This window comes from Cryptotermes secundus, unplaced genomic scaffold (genome assembly GCF_002891405.2).
Source record: "Cryptotermes secundus unplaced genomic scaffold, Csec_1.0 scaffold791, whole genome shotgun sequence".
NCBI classification, from domain to species: Eukaryota; Metazoa; Arthropoda; class Insecta; order Blattodea; family Kalotermitidae; genus Cryptotermes; species Cryptotermes secundus.
This window is the reverse complement of record NW_019734323.1, coordinates 332,393-351,064: the sequence shown is the minus strand read 5'-3', so window position 1 is coordinate 351,064 and position 18,672 is coordinate 332,393. Positions and strand designations below refer to the sequence as shown.

At 43.6% G+C, this 18,672-nt stretch overlaps 1 protein-coding gene across 3 annotated transcripts in view; it reads left to right on the top strand.

Moving 5' to 3' along the window:
- The window catches only part of LOC111868666 (espin), a 209,187-nt gene that overhangs the window by 18,353 nt on the left and 172,162 nt on the right, over nt 1-18,672 (top strand). Inside the window, exon 1 of one of the 3 annotated variants that reach the window (XM_023859542.2) lies at nt 3,144-3,199. The exons of the other annotated variants lie outside the window; for them this stretch is intronic. The gene's annotated coding sequence lies outside the window, so the exon portion shown is untranslated. Of the gene's footprint in view, nt 1-3,143; nt 3,200-18,672 lie in introns of those variants that run through there. 3 annotated transcript variants of the gene reach the window in all.

Sequence of the window (18,672 nt, the reverse complement as noted above, 5' to 3'; positions counted from 1 at the left end):
CAACTTACATACCCATTCATCATCTGCAAATAAATCCGCGTACTCCTGCCCCTCAACAGCCAAAAATGCACGTACCTCCTCATTAAGTTCAAATATTTGCGTTAACACTTTTCCTCATGATAACCAAAATAGCGTTATAAAAGACAGGGAAACCCTTACTAATCCCTGCAGTTTTAGGGAAAAGCACGTACACAGAACATGCGGGAAGTTTATCAAGAAGCCGCGTAGATGGGAGAAAAAAAATCAATAATGAAAACTACGATATAACAACAGCTGTGAGTAAATAATTTACGTTTAATTTCTTAGAATACAACATTGCTGTACATAAAATATCACGGCATGCAATAAAGAATAAACAAGCATCATCTTATTTAATCAGTGCAGTGGCTGAGAATAAAATACAAGTATATGAAACACGGTAACTGGGATAAAATAAAAGTAATTAAATTCGACAATTAATTTCTTACAATAGGTAAAAGTTCGCGTCACACCTTTCACCTTGTGACGGCACACCGGTTGCGGAACACTGGTCTAGATAATGTGGGACCCTCAACGTCTCACAACCCTATGGGCCTTCACGGCCTGTTACAGGGATGGCTTTACTTTTTACTTTTTTACTAGTCAAGGAACTTCAACTACTTCAACGAAAGTTGGAAGTCCATTAGAGTGTTCAGAAGAGCCACTGGTCAATATCCTGAGCCAGATGAATCCAGTCCACACTCTCCTCCTGTTTCTCTGAGACCAATATAATATTGCCATCCTATGCATATGTCTGCCTTACCTCATCCTCCCTTACTTGATCACTGTTACCTCCCTCTGAGTACAGATTACTGAGTCCTCCATTCGCAGTTCCCTCCATGTTCCCGTTACAGCCTCCCACTCCCCCCGCATCGCGCTCTCCCGCACCATCAGTCTGAGTTGTCTTCTTACGCCATTTTGTTGCTTTACGTAACGATGCTTTTTCGGTATTTAGGCCGGGAGCAGAGGGTAACAATGGATACGTAAGTACTTCCGAACATAACTTTACTGTTGCACAGTTGTTTGAGGCACTATGCTGCAAGCCGGAATGTCGCGGGTTCGATTCCCGTTGAGGTAATTTGATTTTTCGTTTGATCTACTCCTTCCAGCCGCACTATGGCCCTGGGTCGACTCATCCTCTAACAGAAATGAGTAGCAGGAATCTTCCTAGGGATAAAGGGCGGCCGTAGCATAAAGCTGAGAACCTCACCGCCATTTGTAAGCCGATTATCGTGAAGATGTGAGAGCCCGGACATCTCACAACTCTATTGCCTTCCAAGGCCTGTTACAGGGCTGGCTTTACCTTTTTCTTTTAGATATTATTAGTACGTATGCAGTTATAATTATGAAGAGTAACATCTTCCGTGTAGTCCGTTGAAAGTGAACCGACGTTTCGGAGGAATATATCGCCACACCTGCTTTCACGCTGATTTCTTGTCGGCATATTCTTCAACCCTAAAGATGGAGGTGACATGTTTCTCTGAAACGCCCGTTGGCTTTCAACGCACTATACGGTGTTATATCAAGAAGGTAACACTCTTCATAACCATTTTTGCGAGAACCTCACATCCTGTTCTGTACAACTTAAAATGCCTTGCTTCGTTCGAGAGATGCAGTTGTTTAAAAGGAACATTTATAACGGTTTTCCTCTCTGCCCCTTGCTTTTGGAGGTTTATCGTATCAGGGTTCCAGTCAGAAACATCAGAGAATTTAGTACTTTTTCTATTTGGTTTTCACGCAACAGATGTCCTTCTGTTTGCTGGGCCTTAACCACAAATCAAATCTGTAACAACGTCAGTAAGTCTGAAAATCATTTCTTCAACACTAATCTTGTGGCTAATTCGGTTAGTAGGTAGTTGCAGTTCTTTTGTTACATTCAGTGTTGTCAAGTTACGCTTGTCCTGTTTGCACTATGAACTAGAATGTCTTCTTATATGGAAGTATTTGTCCTACATGTGTGCTCTTCAATTGTTTGATTGTGCTGAGTCTGTAATTGGCTCTTGTAGCTGTTGAGTTAGCACGTAAGGATAAAGAAATGAATTGTTATCATTGCTATTATTAATGTCGTTATTATTTTATTTTGTGTTTGGAAAGAGCTTACTGCTTACATACAGAATTCTCTCTACATTAATTCCATCGAATATGACTTAGAGATTCGCAACGACGCCATATTTGTAACTTTTGACTTTCATAGCAATATTTCATACAGAACTTGTAAGTATGTTTATGATCCATCTCTGAAACAAATTTTTCACGTGCATCTCCAGTGACTCGTTAGTTTATATCATCGAACAGACAGCTGTAGGACATTTCCGCACTCCGGCCATCTTACTATTTTAATAGTTACAAAAAATACTTCATCAAAGGTTACATATTGTTTTAATAAGATCTATTGCAATACATATATTTAGGGCCCCTTACTAAATGTCGCTTCCATCTCAGAAGTTCGCGAGATATTACTGAGTGTAAGAAATTAAAAAATAAGGCATTCGGGAGGCCTCTAGTATCATAAAGTTAATGCGATGATTTATGGAAATCGGTCAACTGATTCAGTAGTTGCAAGCGGGACACACGGACACATAATTACACACAGACAGCATGGAGATCCCTTATGCCTACTCCCTTTCCTTCAGAAGGAAAGTAGACTAAATATTATGGTCGGCGAAGGACTGAACTATTCGAAATATTATACTGCAGCGTCATATTGCATGTAAGATATTATTTATTGTTATTCAGTCGACACAATTCTGGTATAAATACCATGCACTTGCGTGTCCTACATCTTCCGGGCTATTGCGGCCCTCGTCAGGTACACAGACGTTTTACAGTTCCCATACTGGTCAGTGCTTGCGTATTGCGAGTGCGTTGTGCAGGTAAGCCAATGCCCTGATGTTATAAAATACATNGAAAATATTATATAATTCGAATTAAAATTGAGTTATGTACGTGTATTAAAGGTTTATAGAGCGCGCGCACACACACATATATTTATACATCCTATATTCGACACCATCCTTACCTAATCGCTATACAAAACATTAACACACCTAATTCTACGCCAAGCCAGCAGAGAGAAGCACTATACACATCACTGCAGTCATAAACGGTCATAAACGTCATAAACATCAATAGCTCCAGTCCCACACAGTTCTTCGTGCAGACAACACACTCTCCACATAAGGTAAGGAAATACTAAATAACCATCCAAATTCCAGTGCACAACTCATTACACATCCCTATGCTAACACGAAAACAACCCATCACACACCAATAGGTCAACATATACTCATAATAACAACATAGCGTGAGGAAAGCCGACATATACTCCTACCCAAACATACAGACTTATAACACAAGCGCCAATAACACGTTCATATTGTCACGTATAAGGGGTTACAGGTTTGGTGACGGGATTTACTGGGCATTCACAAGTCATAACTACAGTCCGAGCATTACTATAACTGTAACACATAAAATAAAGTTTTCAGCGTCCACTTGCTTATTCGTTGCTTGGTAACACTTCAACTATTGAATAGTCAAATACTGTCAAAGTCAAACTCACATTGTGACTGACGGTCAGTCAGTAAGTCTTGACGTCGAGCCCCATCTGGGGCTCATTACCAAATATTTATTACTGTTTGACAGTCACGGTCTTGTTTTTGTGGGGCGCCCTCTCTGACGAGAGGATTGGTCTGTCTTTTGTAAATGCTGCTGGCCCTGGCCAGCGCAGTCTTTCTTGGATCCGAGTCCCTTGGTACTCGCGACCATATTTTACTGTCTCAGATTTGAGACTTACCTTTCCGTCGCCTCCTACGACTCGCAGGGTCACGGTGGAGGTATTCGACCCCTCCTCCACACGGGTTTCAAATATTGACGAATGCACGGCCATATTTCCGCCTTCCAGGGTTCCATTACTGCTGTTGATGTCTGCGGTGTGCCTGATAGGCCTGTAATACCGTCATAAACAAACCCGTTGTCCACAACGGATTTCCGTTCTCGTTGACATATTTAATTAACCGTTGCCTAGCAGTGCTTCACAATATTTCAGACCGTAGGAAGAATCCCACTTTAAACAAGAACATACACTGGCGCATGCCACGTGAAAATCTGGCAACACAAAACAAAAGGGACACGTCGACACACAACAAAAGTGTATATATATATATATATATATACATTTTGGTGGGGCAGGGCCCAGACCCGGTCTGGACTACGTGAAGAACTGAACATTCTTAACCTTCCATGGTCTCGAACTCCGACCCCTCGGTCGCGCAGCCAGCCGCTATACCGACTGAGCTATCCTGGCTCTTTACAGTGGAGTGGTAGAACGATTAATGTATAATGGATTGTAAAAATGTGTAAGGAAGCGGTCGTGTGTGTGATTAAGATGTATCTAAATGTTTTGCCCGTAGGGCCTGAGGAAAAGCACGAAAGTCCTAGCCGAGGTGCGGACCTGGATTCTCCCTAGTACAATTAAAAATTGGGCATACTGATTGATGTCCCGCTAGAGTGGCTGGGGCAGGACATGGGCTGTGTTATTAAACATTAACTAGGGGTCATTTGATCAGAGTAAAAGAAGTGCTAGGAAGAACTAATCGCCTACCTTCCTTTGATACGACATTGCTCGCATAGAAAACGACGCCTCCAACAATTCTTCTATTGTTGTGTATATATATTATTTTCCGCAGTAACATTTTTACCCAGCTGGTGCGTAGCAACGATAAGGGGATAAACATATAGACACGCAGACTGATAGGAGGGATTTTTTTATTGCTAGTGGAGTGGGACTAAGTCCCTTGTACTGCGGGCACTTCTGGCCTATTGTACCAGCCCCAGATGATAGGTGAGGGTGATTGTGGAGCAATTGGTGGAATGAAGATTGGCAGGGGAAACCGAAGTACTCGGAGAAAACCTACCCCAGCGCCATTGTCCACCACAAATCCCACTTGACTAGACTCGGGATCGAACTCGGGCCGCCGCGGTGGGAAGCCAGCGACTAACCGCTTGAGCTATGGCGCGGCCCATGGGAGGAATTTACTAAGTACGCTGTTGAGATGGGCTCAGGTGGCATGATATACATACCAAGTTTCATAAATATTGGTTCAAGCATTCAAAATTTCATAGGGTGAGAAGATACGCAGACACAGAGACAGCATGGCGATTTTATAAGCTAACTTTTACTTTCTTTTCAAAATAAGGACAGTGTGTATGCATATCGGTATCACTTTTGACACGTATTTAGGATTTGCTCTGTTCGAACCTTGGCCAGGACAACGGATATTTTGCTTGAGAATTCTTCATACCTTCCTGAGTCCCTCTGGGCAAACTCAGGGCCAGGATTGCTTCCTTCCACATCCTTTGTATTCATTCATCAGACTGCGTATAGTCCAGCAACTGACAGAGTCGCCATGAAGTCAGATGTTGCAAGAACGCGGCTTGGGCCCGTACGTGAGGCTGTGGGGGCCCGCTCATCACATGTTCCACAAAGCAATGGAAACGCGTCCGTGCGAATCAGAGCAGGTCCTCGCTGCGGGATAATTGCCGGCTGTCAGCAATACAGAGCCTCTCCTGCTTTGCACAAGGCGTCTCTAATTGCTGCTGCATATGCGTGCCTGAGCTCGTCTCGTGATCCGCCGTGCATTATTGTATTTTATTTAACGACGCTGTCCCGGGTTCTTTTCCCGGCGATACCAGATTTTCTGAGAAGCAGTGGGTCTGGAACGAGGTCCACTTAGCCTCGTAAGGATAATGTAATAGCGGCTCAAATCTGGAAACCCGAGATTAACGGCCGTGGGGATCCGTTGAGCTGACCACGTGACATCCTCTGTTCGCGAAAGTTGGCATTAACTTGGCCGACAAAGTGGCTGTCGCTCGCTCGGTCGGTATAGTTCGCTTGCGGACTACAGGCCACGGAGTGTAATATACGATGAATCCAAGACAGTGTTGAAGGAAGCGGTAGTGGCCTATTTGAATATACTGTCACGTGTATGGGGTGAATATAGATTGGTAATTGTATTTATTGAACACTTACAAAGCCGCGACTGCAAGTAATTATAACCGTTTCACTGATTCAGACACTTTATAGTTCATTAGTCTTCGGCAGTCGTTGTCTAGTAACGGCTCCAACGGCGGACGTTCCCCTTCCTCTGGGTTCTCGAACTGTCCCCGACCTCAGATACCAGTTTCTGTACTGCAGAAGTTCTCTAAATCACTCAGTCACTTGCCAATCAACTCACTTCACTACACTGACTGGCTCCCAGGCTTGTGCCCGTCTCGCACCAAACTCCTAGTCTTCACATTACCGTATCAAGATTCTCTAGTAAGTCAAAGTCAAAGTCATATTGCGACTGACGGTCAGTCAGTCAGTCAATCAATCAGTCTGTCAGTCGAGCCCAGTCTAAGGCTTATGACCAGATATTTATTACTGTTTGACAGCTTCGGTCTTGTTTCTGTGGGGCGCCCTCTCTGGCGAGAGGACAGGTCTGTCTTTTGTCAGAGTCATTGTCTGCAGTAGTAAGTCATTTGTCATAATAAAAGGATATTTACATTTTACATGTTAAATATGTTAATAAATGTATATAAAATATTTACCCGGTCTAGAAATCCGAGATTAATGGCCGTGGGGATTAGTTGCGCTAAACACGCAACACCCTCTATCCGCTAAAGTTGGCACTAACATCGCCAACAAGCGGCGGTCGCTCAGTCGGTATAGTTCGCTTGCGGACTCAAGCCACGGAGTTCTTTTCTTTTTATAAAATATATACAGGGCCTCTGTCAGTCCATGCTCAGTATAGCAGATTATGCCATATTTCTAGTAGCTTCTGCTAAAACGGCAATCTAGTCACTTGAACGGTTGTATGCTTGAAAGTTTAAGCCTCTTATACGTACTTTCTATGTCGGGCTTCTCCTTGGCCAATATTGCGAACATTTTCGTTATCAAAACTCTCTCGTAATCCAAGTTCAAGTCACATTGCGACTGACGGTCAGTCAGTCTGTCTGTCTTGGTGTCGAGCCCCGATTGGAGCTCATGACCAGATTTATTTTTCCTTATATGAAAGTTACTGTCCTGTTCATTTGGGGCGCCCTCTCTGATGAGAGGTTGGGTCTGTTATTTGTCAGTCATAGTCTGCATTAGTAAGTCCATTGTCAGTATTTACATATATTTACAAATTTAATCTTAATTCCTATTTCTTTATACAATATATACAAGGCCTCTGTCAGTCTAGGCTCAGTACAGCAGATTATGCCCTATTTCTAGTAGTATTCGCTACCACGGCAGTCTAGTCACTTGAACGGTCGTACGCCTGACCGCCGCCAAGTTTAAGCCTCTTATACTTTCTGTGTCGGGCTTCGCCTTGTCCGATGTTGCGAACATTCTCATTATCATGATTTTGTATGACTTCTGCTTGTTGCCTGCATAATTTTGTTATGTAATCATATACGTACGGGATTTTGAATGCCATGTGCAAATCGCGGACCGGTGTGCGCCTTGGAAAATTGCCAATCGTGCGGAGAACCTTGTTTTGCAGGCGCTGCAATTTCACTAGATGAGTGTCTGCCGCAAACTCCCAGGCGGGACTAGCATAAGTCATTACGGATCTAATAAGAGCTTTGTGGAGGGTCATTTTAATGTTAACGCTCAATCGCTCAGTTTTGAATAGGGAATATGCTCTAATGAATGTTCTGAACGCTTTGGCTTCGATCATTTCTATGTGCAATCTCCATGTGACTCTCCTATCGAGATTACACCTAGATAGTTTGCACTATTTACAAATGGAATATTTCGTCCATTTAGAGTGAGACAAGACTCAGGCGTTCGACGACTACGGGAGAAGTAGAGCCCCTGACTCTTAGCTTCATTAATTTTAATATTTCAGCGCTCACACCAGGTCTCCATTGACCTGAGACCGCGCTAGAATTTTCTAACAATAAAACCCTCCTTGCGATCTATCACATGCAGACAGGTGTCGTCCGCAAAGAGGGCCAGATGAACACCATGTGTTTGGGGGGCATCATTTATGTATAAATTGAAAAGAGTAGGGGAAAAGACTGAACCTTGTGGCACTCCTGCTTGCATTTTCCTTGGGGTTGACAGTTCGTCTTCAACCGAAACCCTGAATTTATACTGAGAAAGAAAGGACCCAATAAGCTTGGTCAAACTGTTCGTAATCGCAGCTGTTTCTCGTTATGTAGCTTCTACACGGACCGCACAGAAAACACTGCTTCTAAAAATTATATTCTTGCGTGCGTGTGTTGAGACCATTACCTAGCAATGACAGTTGTTTACAGAGCCATTGTATAGCAACGGCTGATGTATAGCTGTTTATTTCGCCGTCGTTACCTAACAAAGGGTCTACATGCCATACGGATTAACTGTAAGGGGATTAGCGAGGGTTTACTGTATTGACTTTTTCCAAGTTTACACTCAATAACAAGGCTTAAGAAACCTACAAAAAGATGTTATTCAGTTTGATACCATGGCCATGGAGTGTAACATTTTAATAGTGTTTATACCTAATAAATCGTAAAGATGGCAGGGTTTTCGAAAAACATTGAACATTCCAGCAAATATCGTAAGATACATATAGATGTATCGGTTGATTTTATTAAGTTGATTTGTAGTATTATCTGCACCCAAATGGCCGGTTTAATCCTCTTGGAAAGAATTGGCTATTGGGCACACTGGATTGAAGGTCACGCCTGCTTTCCTCTGAACTGCCGCGGGCCGAGAGAAATCAAGATGAAAGTGGCTCTGAAGTGGGCCAGCCTCTCTCCCTTGAGGGAGAGGCGCACAGAACAAACAGAGTACCCGTTCAGGTCTGTGATCCTGTTGTTGGGTGACGGAGGATGACCGTCACTCAGAGCAACAAGTCTGCAAGCAATTCTGGAAAGAACTACTTTCCTACAAATGTTCTAATCTCTAGAGATTAGCAGCTAACTGTTTGTCGGTTTTTCGTTATGTAGTTTCCATGGAAAGCAAACGCGATGCTAATCTCAATTAGGTACGGTTGAATAAGACGTTGTCACTATGAAATGGCAGTGTTTCAGTCGAAATTTCACTCACGACTTCAGCCAGAATTTATCCTTCTATGTTATTATTGCTATTGGCACGCGGTAGCGTAGTTGGTTGAGGCACTATGCTACAAGACGGAAGGTCGCGGTTTCTTTCCCCGAAGAGGTAATTGAAATTATCATTTGACGTAATCCTTCCAGCCGCACTATGGCCCTGGGGTTGGCTCAGCCTCTAGTAGAAATGAGTAGCAGGAATCTTGCTGGGGGTAAAGGAAGGCCTGTGCATGGGGCTGACAACTTCACTGCCATCTATGAGCTGATTGTCTATAAAATGTGGGAACCTCGACGTTTGCAATCCTATGGACCTCCACGGCCTGTTACAGAGATAGCTTTACTTTCCTTAAGTTACTGTTATTTTATGAAGCCGTTCTTCCATAACCTTTCAAATTTATGGCTTGCATATTCAACGGGATTGGAATTTGTACTGCCGCAACGCGATAAGAGCTGATGAATGGAAGAGCTGCCTGTGCAAACTGTAGCCAGACATGGGAATTCTTTACGGACGTCTCGTCCAGTCCATCCAAACAACGCAGTATCTGTCGTAATGACTCGTTGTTTGCTTTTTTTCATTTCTGTGGAAATTAATTGCAAAATTAATTTCAATTCTTAGGAGAGGAACCTGAAGATGGCAGAAATAAACGGCGGCGTTTTTCTTACGCTATTTTTGTTGTCCTTGGTCAGAGGGAGGTGCACAACGGGTTAACAAACAATATTTCCCGTGGTCTAGTTCAGGTTTTGAAGCATGTCCTGTAGACACATACCTTTTTTTTCCCCTTAGCACTACAACCCCAGTGGACCTAGGCCTACCTCCAAGAACTTCTCCGTTCACTTCGGTTTTTCTACATCTTACACGTTCGGTAGGACTCCTTGGGCGGGTGATCAGCTCGTCGCAAGGCCTCTACCTATACACAAACACAGAAAAACGCACACACACACAAACTAAACATCCATGCCCTGAGTGGGATTCGAACCCACGATCCCGGTTTCCAAGCGAGCGAAGACAGTACATGCCTTAGACCGCTCGGCTACCGAGACCGGCACAGATCTTCTTTACCCGAAAAAAATTAGTCAGGTTATTGCAGAAGGTACGAAGAAAATTCGTCCAAACGCTGAGAACCGGTTTTAAAAAACAACAACAAATTACTTCTGGGTCAAAATAGTTGGTGGCAGCAATAGAGAATCGTTATGCCAGATTATTATTATTATTATATTATTATTATTATTATTATTATTATTATTATTATTATTATTATTATTATTGTGACATATAGACCCATTGCCAGGTAACAGCTGTGTACACAGGCGGAAACACAACAGCCGTTGTTAGGGAACAGTTCTGTGGACACTTTTCCCCCGCAATGAGAAAACACGCCATCATGGAAAAGACGTTTTCTGTGCGGTCTCTGTCGGGGCTTTATGACAAGGACTAGTAGTTCAGTTGATGTTTGTTGTTGTTGTTGCCCCCTCTTGGAGACGGGTTTGAATACCTCCAACGTAGCCCTGGGAGTCGTAATAGGCGATGAAGATGGAACCCGGTGGAACTGGAACTGGCCCTCCAGGTTGAGGGAGTCTCGAATCTGGGACAGTAAAATATGGTCATGAGTCCCACGGGACTCTGACCCGAGAATGACTGCGCTGGCGAGAACCAGCAACAATTGTAAACGACAGACACGCCCTCTCGTCAGAGAGGGCCCCTCATATCAACAAACCCCGCAACTGTCTGACAGTAATAAAAATCTGGTCGTAAGCCACAGGTGTGTGCTTTATTCCAAATCAGACTGGCCGACTGACCGTCGGTCGTAACATAACTTTGACTTGAGACTTGAGCTGCAGTTATGAGAACTGAGAAGCTACTAGCCGCTAACAAGCAACGACTAATAAAGACTGGGACAAATATTTTGTGTGCTGCAGTTAAATGTTCTTTGGGGTGTGTAACTCAATGATAGCGCCGTGGTTATTTGTAATTAAGTTCTGTAACAAAGTTAATAGAGAGTCCGTCAAGTGTAACAATTTGTAGGTCACTTTTTATTATTATTTCTGCCTTACATGTTTTGTGTACATAACTTTGTGATTGATAGTGTAACGGACCAAAATGAAACAATTCAAAATAAGTTCTGTAAGTGTCCAATAAATCCAGTAACCCATCCAAACCCCGTCTCTTATTACACCACGTGACATTATTATTATTTTTATTCTGTTAAGTCCGTCCAGAAGATTTAGCAAATTTCTATGCTGCATATTCATGGGGATTCTGACTCCTAAGTGCTCCTCAAGGGCAAGAGATTAAGGGTGAATCAATGGAAGGGGTAAATATGGAAAACATTGTTAAACATGGCTAAGTTTCGATAGTAGGATACACATATTATCCAAAGCATGCCAGTCAATACATGACTAAGCCATGCACTGGACTACAGCGGTTCGATGAGAGGCTTTCCAGAGACCTTCCTTCCACAGCGCTCCGGCCGGCTTTGGGTACGCGGTAGCGTAGTTGGTTGAGGGGCTATGCTACAAGCCGGAAGGTCGCGGGTTCAAGTCCCGATGAGGTAACTGGATTTTTTTTTCAGTTGACCTAATCCTTCCAGCCGCAGTAGGCCCTGGGATTTACTCAGCCTCTAACAGAAATGAGTACCAGGAATTAATTAAAAAATAATTTTCCTGAGGAGTAAAGCGCGGCCGGCGCGTAAGACTGACAACCTTACCGCCATCTTTGAGCCGATTGTCTAGATAACGTGGGACCCTCAACGTCTCACAACCCTATGGGCCTTCACGGCCTGGTACAGGGATAGCTTTAGTTTTTTACTTTACTTACGAGATTAACGATGACGTAATTACTTGTACTTACGAGTCGTGTGTATAAGTGGTCAATACATCCAATATACATTCCAAAACCCGTCTATAGTCACCCCTACCCATGACAATATTTACGTTTAACAGTAACCATGACGCATGACAATGAAAGTTGCACGTTCCCACAGTAAATATGTGTTAGTGCATCTGAGGCCAACATCGGCAACTTTCCCACCGGTCTCGGTCCTACCCTCGATGGCAGACAAGTGTGAAAGTGTCGTGTGCTCACTAATACGGCGATTGTTCAACAATTGCACCTTTTGTTTAAAGACAAGTCCAACCTTGAAATAGGTTAAGCGTTAAGATCTACGGAAGTCATCTCGGGCACGACAGCTCATTCCACTTTCGACGGCGCAAGATCGCCGTAGTCATTCGAAGGTTTTAAAATCTCTCTACGTGCTTAATTAAACATAGCATTCTGAATATATATTCGTGGAGGTACAGCTCCATCCATTCTGCGCATCAGTACAGAGCTGGTTGGCGTAGAGATAATATTTTACATTCGTATTCCAGTAGTGGTTCATTCAAATCTAAACCAAACACCGAATACCGTGACTGAAATTTGATTGTTTTTTCTCAGTACCTCCAGGCAAATTTCTGAATTGATTAAGTCATGATCATTTCCTTCCAAATCCTTTACAATTCATCAGTCACCAATATCCTTATCATCTGCCGCTACATAGTGTTGCTACTAACAGCATCTTCAGGTAACCCACTAGTCAGTGAATTCTCGTAGGTCACAAATGGATATAAAACGTAGAACATACAGTATATCATATTCGAAACTAGAATAAAACCTTTATTTCTCTACATATCCTCCACCAACATTGATAACACTTGTCGAAACTCGCAGCATAGAAGTCTTTTGACTATTGTCTCAGACACTTCCACACCTTTTCAGCCTCTTCGTCATCAGCAAAAAAGTTTCTCGACCTAGGTATAAACCACTTTAAGCGGAGAAGCACTTCCCACTGTAACCATGAAATATTTTTTATGAATATCCTTTGCACTGAGCCCTCTTGCCCACAAAAAAGCACAACAGAACGCTGCTCTTCGGTAGTATACACTCCTCAAACACGGTCGTTACAATACTGAAACCAGCCTCTGAACATATGCATGCGCGTCTGCTGCCTAGGCTGTCATGAAGCTGGAATGTGCTGCTACCTGGTGATATACACAGAAAATATATTACGTCCATCACGCCTGTTTTACTTCCATTTGTGGCTCATTTACTGATTCCCTCTCGTAGAAAATCACCTCATCATTAAATGTGGGTGAGTGGTCAGTTTCACACTTCCGTAAATTTACCCTGGAGAATGAGCCTCCGGTATCCATCCCACAGAAAGTTGGGTGGGTGCCAGAGCTGGCCTGAATGTTGTGGAGAAGAGGAATAACACCTGCATTTGCCAGAAATGAAACCCCGAATGCTCGGTCGTCCAGTCTGTAGACCAGGCTCTGCACCAACTGAGTTATGGCGTCCTCCGTTCAAGGTTTGAGCCTTCCTTAACACAGAGAGATGGATTTTATAATCTAGCGCCTCGGTTAAGTACATACCTTTATTGTTTTTTGGTTTGTTTACAGTCCAGTAAACCCTCCCTAAACCGGATTAATTGGGATAAGATCATCCTGATTAATGAAGCAAATGGCAGCCTCAAAATCCTCCAAAAAACGTAGAGAACAATTAAATGGAAAATTTAGTAATGCAAATAGTGTTGATGAACATAAAATATCACTGCAGTAATTTCTTCCTCTGTCAGAAGCAAAAATTCAGGGTATTCTTCATCCAGCTCAAGCCAATCCAGGATATTTTCTTACTTGATTTCAGTCTCCCCAGCTGCCCTCAACACACTCTGAAAGTCCTTTTCTCCTAAATCCCATGTGTCTTTTAAAGCATGTACTAAACTGTGAACGCAGTAGCGTAGTTGGTTGAGGCACTATACTACAAGCCGGAAGGTCGCTGGTTCAAGTCCCGATGAGGCCATTGGATTATTTTTCAATTGGCCTAATCCTTCCAGCCGTACTATGGCCCTGTGGTCGGCTCATCCTCTAGCAGAAATGAGTACCAGGAATATTCTTGGGTTAAAGGGCGGCTGGCGCGTAGGGCTGACAACTTTGCCGCCATCTTTGAGCCGATTGTGTAGAAAATGTGGGAACCTCAGCATCTCACAACCCTATGGGCCTCCACGGCCTGTTACAGGGATAGCTTTAGTTTTACTTTTACTCAACTGTGAAAAGAATATTTCATTCTTCATATTTCTATCCGGACTAACTGTAACCGGATCAGCGAGGGTTTATAATGTCACTTGCATGAGTGGCTATACATATCGTTTGGATTAGCAATTGGATTACATACTCTGCAGTTCACTACAGCACGTAATGAGTCTTCTCAGTCTGCTGCGTCTTCACCAGCCGTTGTCTGGTAACGGCTTCCAAAGCCATAGATCCCTCAACTTCCATGTTCACGGCTTGAAGTCCTTGCTGGCTCTCGCCTATTTCACTGCAGTTGCCGAGCTGAGCTAACTGGCTTCCAACTGCAGTGACCGTTGTCTTATTATTATTGCCTATCAGTGACCGTTGTCTTACTATTGTTGCTTAGCAACAAGTCTATATGCCATATTTTGTATTTAATTAATAGCATGTTTACAATCTACTCTCGATAATATGGGGTAACAAGTAAATTTGTTCTAAGTAGGTGTCTTGGCCGCTATATAGCTCAAGCGGTTAGTCGCTGGCTTCCCACCGCGGCGGCCCGGGTTCGATCTCAGGTCTGGTCAAGTGGGATTTGTGGCGGACAAAGTGGCGTTGGGGCAGGTTTTCTCCGAGTACTTCTGTTTTCCCTGCTAATCTTCATTCCACCAAATTCTCCATCATAATCACCCGGGGCAGTTTACAATAGGCCAGTCGGTGGCGGCCGTGCCAAGTGGACCCAGTTGGACTCCACCCCCCACTAAACGAGTTAAAAAAAGAGTAGGTATCTTGAGTACGTGGAGCTATACCACCACGTCTCCGTACGATTTCGTGCTGCTCAGTTAACCACAAGCACGAATTTATCTTTTACGTTTCCACACAGACAGTAGTGACCCTTCAGGTGCTGTCCACTACTACAGAACAGATTAACTGAGCAGGCTAGATTGTGCATCTACTTCCCAGTGCTGTGGCCTGGGTTCGAGCCCAGGTCAGGCCACGTGGGTTTTGTGGTGGGTAAAGTGGCATTTGGCCGGTCACGGTAGCCGAGCGGTCTAAGACATGTACTGTCTTCGCTCGCTTGGAAACCGGGATCGTGGGTTCGAATCCCACTCAGGGCATGGATGTTTAGTTTGTGTGTGTGTGTGCGTTTTTCTGTGTTTGTGTACAGGTAGAGGCCTTGCGACGAGCTGATCACCCGCCCAAGGAGTCCTACCGAGTGTGTAAGATCTAGAAAAACCGAAGTGAACGGAAAAGTTCATGGAGGTAGGCCTAGGCCCACTGGGGCTGTAGTGCCAAGGAAAAGAAAAAGTGCCACTTGGGCAGGTTTCCTCCAGGTCATTGGTTTCCCCTACAAATTCTCATTCCACCGACTGCTCCACATTCATCAACTATCATCAGGGACTGGTACAATTGGCAAATTAGCCACCGACGTATCAAGTGGACTCAGTCTCACCCAACCCCCAACAAATAATAACAAACGCCGAGTAGGCTGGTTCACGCTGTATTGCTTCCGGCTTGTGTTCGGGAGATAAACAGTTCGAATTTCCGCCAACACCGCCCATTCTGACTGAGATTTCTAGTGACGTTCTTCAATTTCTTCGGGCAAATTGCCCAGATAATGCCTCTAGGTAGGCCACGGCCTCTTCCACGCTGTCAGCGTCGTTAAATGGCCAACAAACAAAATGAGTACAGAACAAGCTAGTGTAGTATAAAATGGTACTTGGTTCTAACTGCGGCCGGACTGCAGGCTATCCCGGTCATCTTCCGTAGTTCTCCTCAGTCTCTCCACAAACGGTAAAGACTGCCTCTTTCCCAGCCCTTACATACCCGCTGTCCTGACAATGTCTCCGAATGACCAAGTCAGGGAGGACGAGATGGGTAGGGCATGTAGCACGAATGGAACAGAAGTGGAATGCATATAGGAAATCAGGAGAAAGCCAGAAGGAAAGAGACCACTAGGAAGATCAAGACGCATGCAGGTGGATAATATTAAGCTGGATCTTAGAAGAGTAGGATGGGGGTGACATGGACTGCATTGATCTGGCTCAGTATTGGGGCCAATGGAGGGCTCTTGTGAACAGGGAAATAAACATTTGGGTTCCGTAAAATGCTGGCAAGTTCTTAAATAGCAGCAGAACTAGTGGCTCGTAAAGAAGGGCTCAGTTCCATGAAGTTAGTTAATTAGTTAGTCGATTCCCGATTAGGTAATTGGATTTTTCAATTTACCTAATCCTTCCAGCCGCACTATGGCCCTGGGGTCGACTCAACCTCTAACAGAAATTAATATAAGGAATCTTCCTGTGGAGTAAAGGGCGGCCAGTCGGGGCGTAAGACTCACAACATCAACACCATCTGTGAGTCGATTTTCTAAATAATGTGGGGTCCTCGACGTTTCGCAACCCTATGGGCTTCGTAATCCTGCTACAGGAATAGTTTTACCTTTTACCCTAATTGATACAGCTGGTCGTGGTGTACACATGGGTTAGGTGGTGGCTTCTAACCGCGGAGCGTCGGGTTTAATCCCGAGCGATTATATGTGAGATTCATGCTGGATGAAGCAGATTCTTCTCGAAGACTCTTTGGTTTTCCCCCGCTAATCATCATTCCACCGTTCCTCCACATGCATTTATCACCGCCCCTTTCGCTGTGTGATAGCCCTGGCCAGAGAGCACATTATCACATCCCCGAAGTTTAAGTTGGGGGACTTGCCTGTGACTCGGCTCTCGGTTGGTCACATAGTGAGGAAGTTGAGTTCAAGGTGAGAGGAACTCGTTAGGTAACTCATTGAACACTTGAAGTCACTGTTAGGGTGTACCACTTTCATTAGTTCTTGTCAGTGGGACACCAAGACACACTGATGTGATAATTTGTCTGAGTTGACTTTGGGGATTGGCTTTTGAGGCCGACGATCTTGCCTTTGTTTGTCTGCATTCTGCCGCGCAACACTGGAAACACAAGAGACAGTACGCTTTGCAGATGATAATGATGTCATTAGTGTATTTAAATAATGTCATTGTACAATAGTTTGCTGTCCCAAATATTCCATACCAGTACCCATTTTGCACGCTTATTTTGAAGTAGCTCTGTTTATAATAGTCGACGATCTTTCGTCTCATGTTACGTGCCTATTTTGTTTTCTTGTGTGACAACTATACATTTCTATTGTGTTTATTAACACATCTTTTAAATACTTTCAAATTNTCTCTACGTGCTTAATTAAACATAGCATTCTGAATATATATTCGTGGAGGTACAGCTCCATCCATTCTGCGCATCAGTACAGAGCTGGTTGGCGTAGAGATAATATTTTACATTCGTATTCCAGTAGTGGTTCATTCAAATCTAAACCAAACACCGAATACCGTGACTGAAATTTGATTGTTTTTTCTCAGTACCTCCAGGCAAATTTCTGAATTGATTAAGTCATGATCATTTCCTTCCAAATCCTTTACAATTCATCAGTCACCAATATCCTTATCATCTGCCGCTACATAGTGTTGCTACTAACAGCATCTTCAGGTAACCCACTAGTCAGTGAATTCTCGTAGGTCACAAATGGATATAAAACGTAGAACATACAGTATATCATATTCGAAACTAGAATAAAACCTTTATTTCTCTACATATCCTCCACCAACATTGATAACACTTGTCGAAACTCGCAGCATAGAAGTCTTTTGACTATTGTCTCAGACACTTCCACACCTTTTCAGCCTCTTCGTCATCAGCAAAAAAGTTTCTCGACCTAGGTATAAACCACTTTAAGCGGAGAAGCACTTCCCACTGTAACCATGAAATATTTTTTATGAATATCCTTTGCACTGAGCCCTCTTGCCCACAAAAAAGCACAACAGAACGCTGCTCTTCGGTAGTATACACTCCTCAAACACGGTCGTTACAATACTGAAACCAGCCTCTGAACATATGCATGCGCGTCTGCTGCCTAGGCTGTCATGAAGCTGGACTGTGCTGCTACCTGGTGATATACACAGAAAATATATTACGTCCATCACGCCTGTTTTACTTCCATTTGTGGCTCATTTACTGATTCCCTCTCGTAGAAAATCACCTCATCATTAAATGTGGGTGAGTGGTCAGTTTCACACTTCCGTAAATTTACCCTGGAGAATGAGCCTCCGGTATCCATCCCACAGAAAGTTGGGTGGGTGCCAGAGCTGGCCTGAATGTTGTGGAGAAGAGGAATAACACCTGCATTTGCCAGAAATGAAACCCCGAATGCTCGGTCGTCCAGTCTGTAGACCAGGCTCTGCACCAACTGAGTTATGGCGTCCTCCGTTCAAGGTTTGAGCCTTCCTTAACACAGAGAGATGGATTTTATAATCTAGCGCCTCGGTTAAGTACATACCTTTATTGTTTTTTGGTTTGTTTACAGTCCAGTAAACCCTCCCTAAACCGGATTAATTGGGATAAGATCATCCTGATTAATGAAGCAAATGGCAGCCTCAAAATCCTCCAAAAAACGTAGAGAACAATTAAATGGAAAATTTAGTAATGCAAATAGTGTTGATGAACATAAAATATCACTGC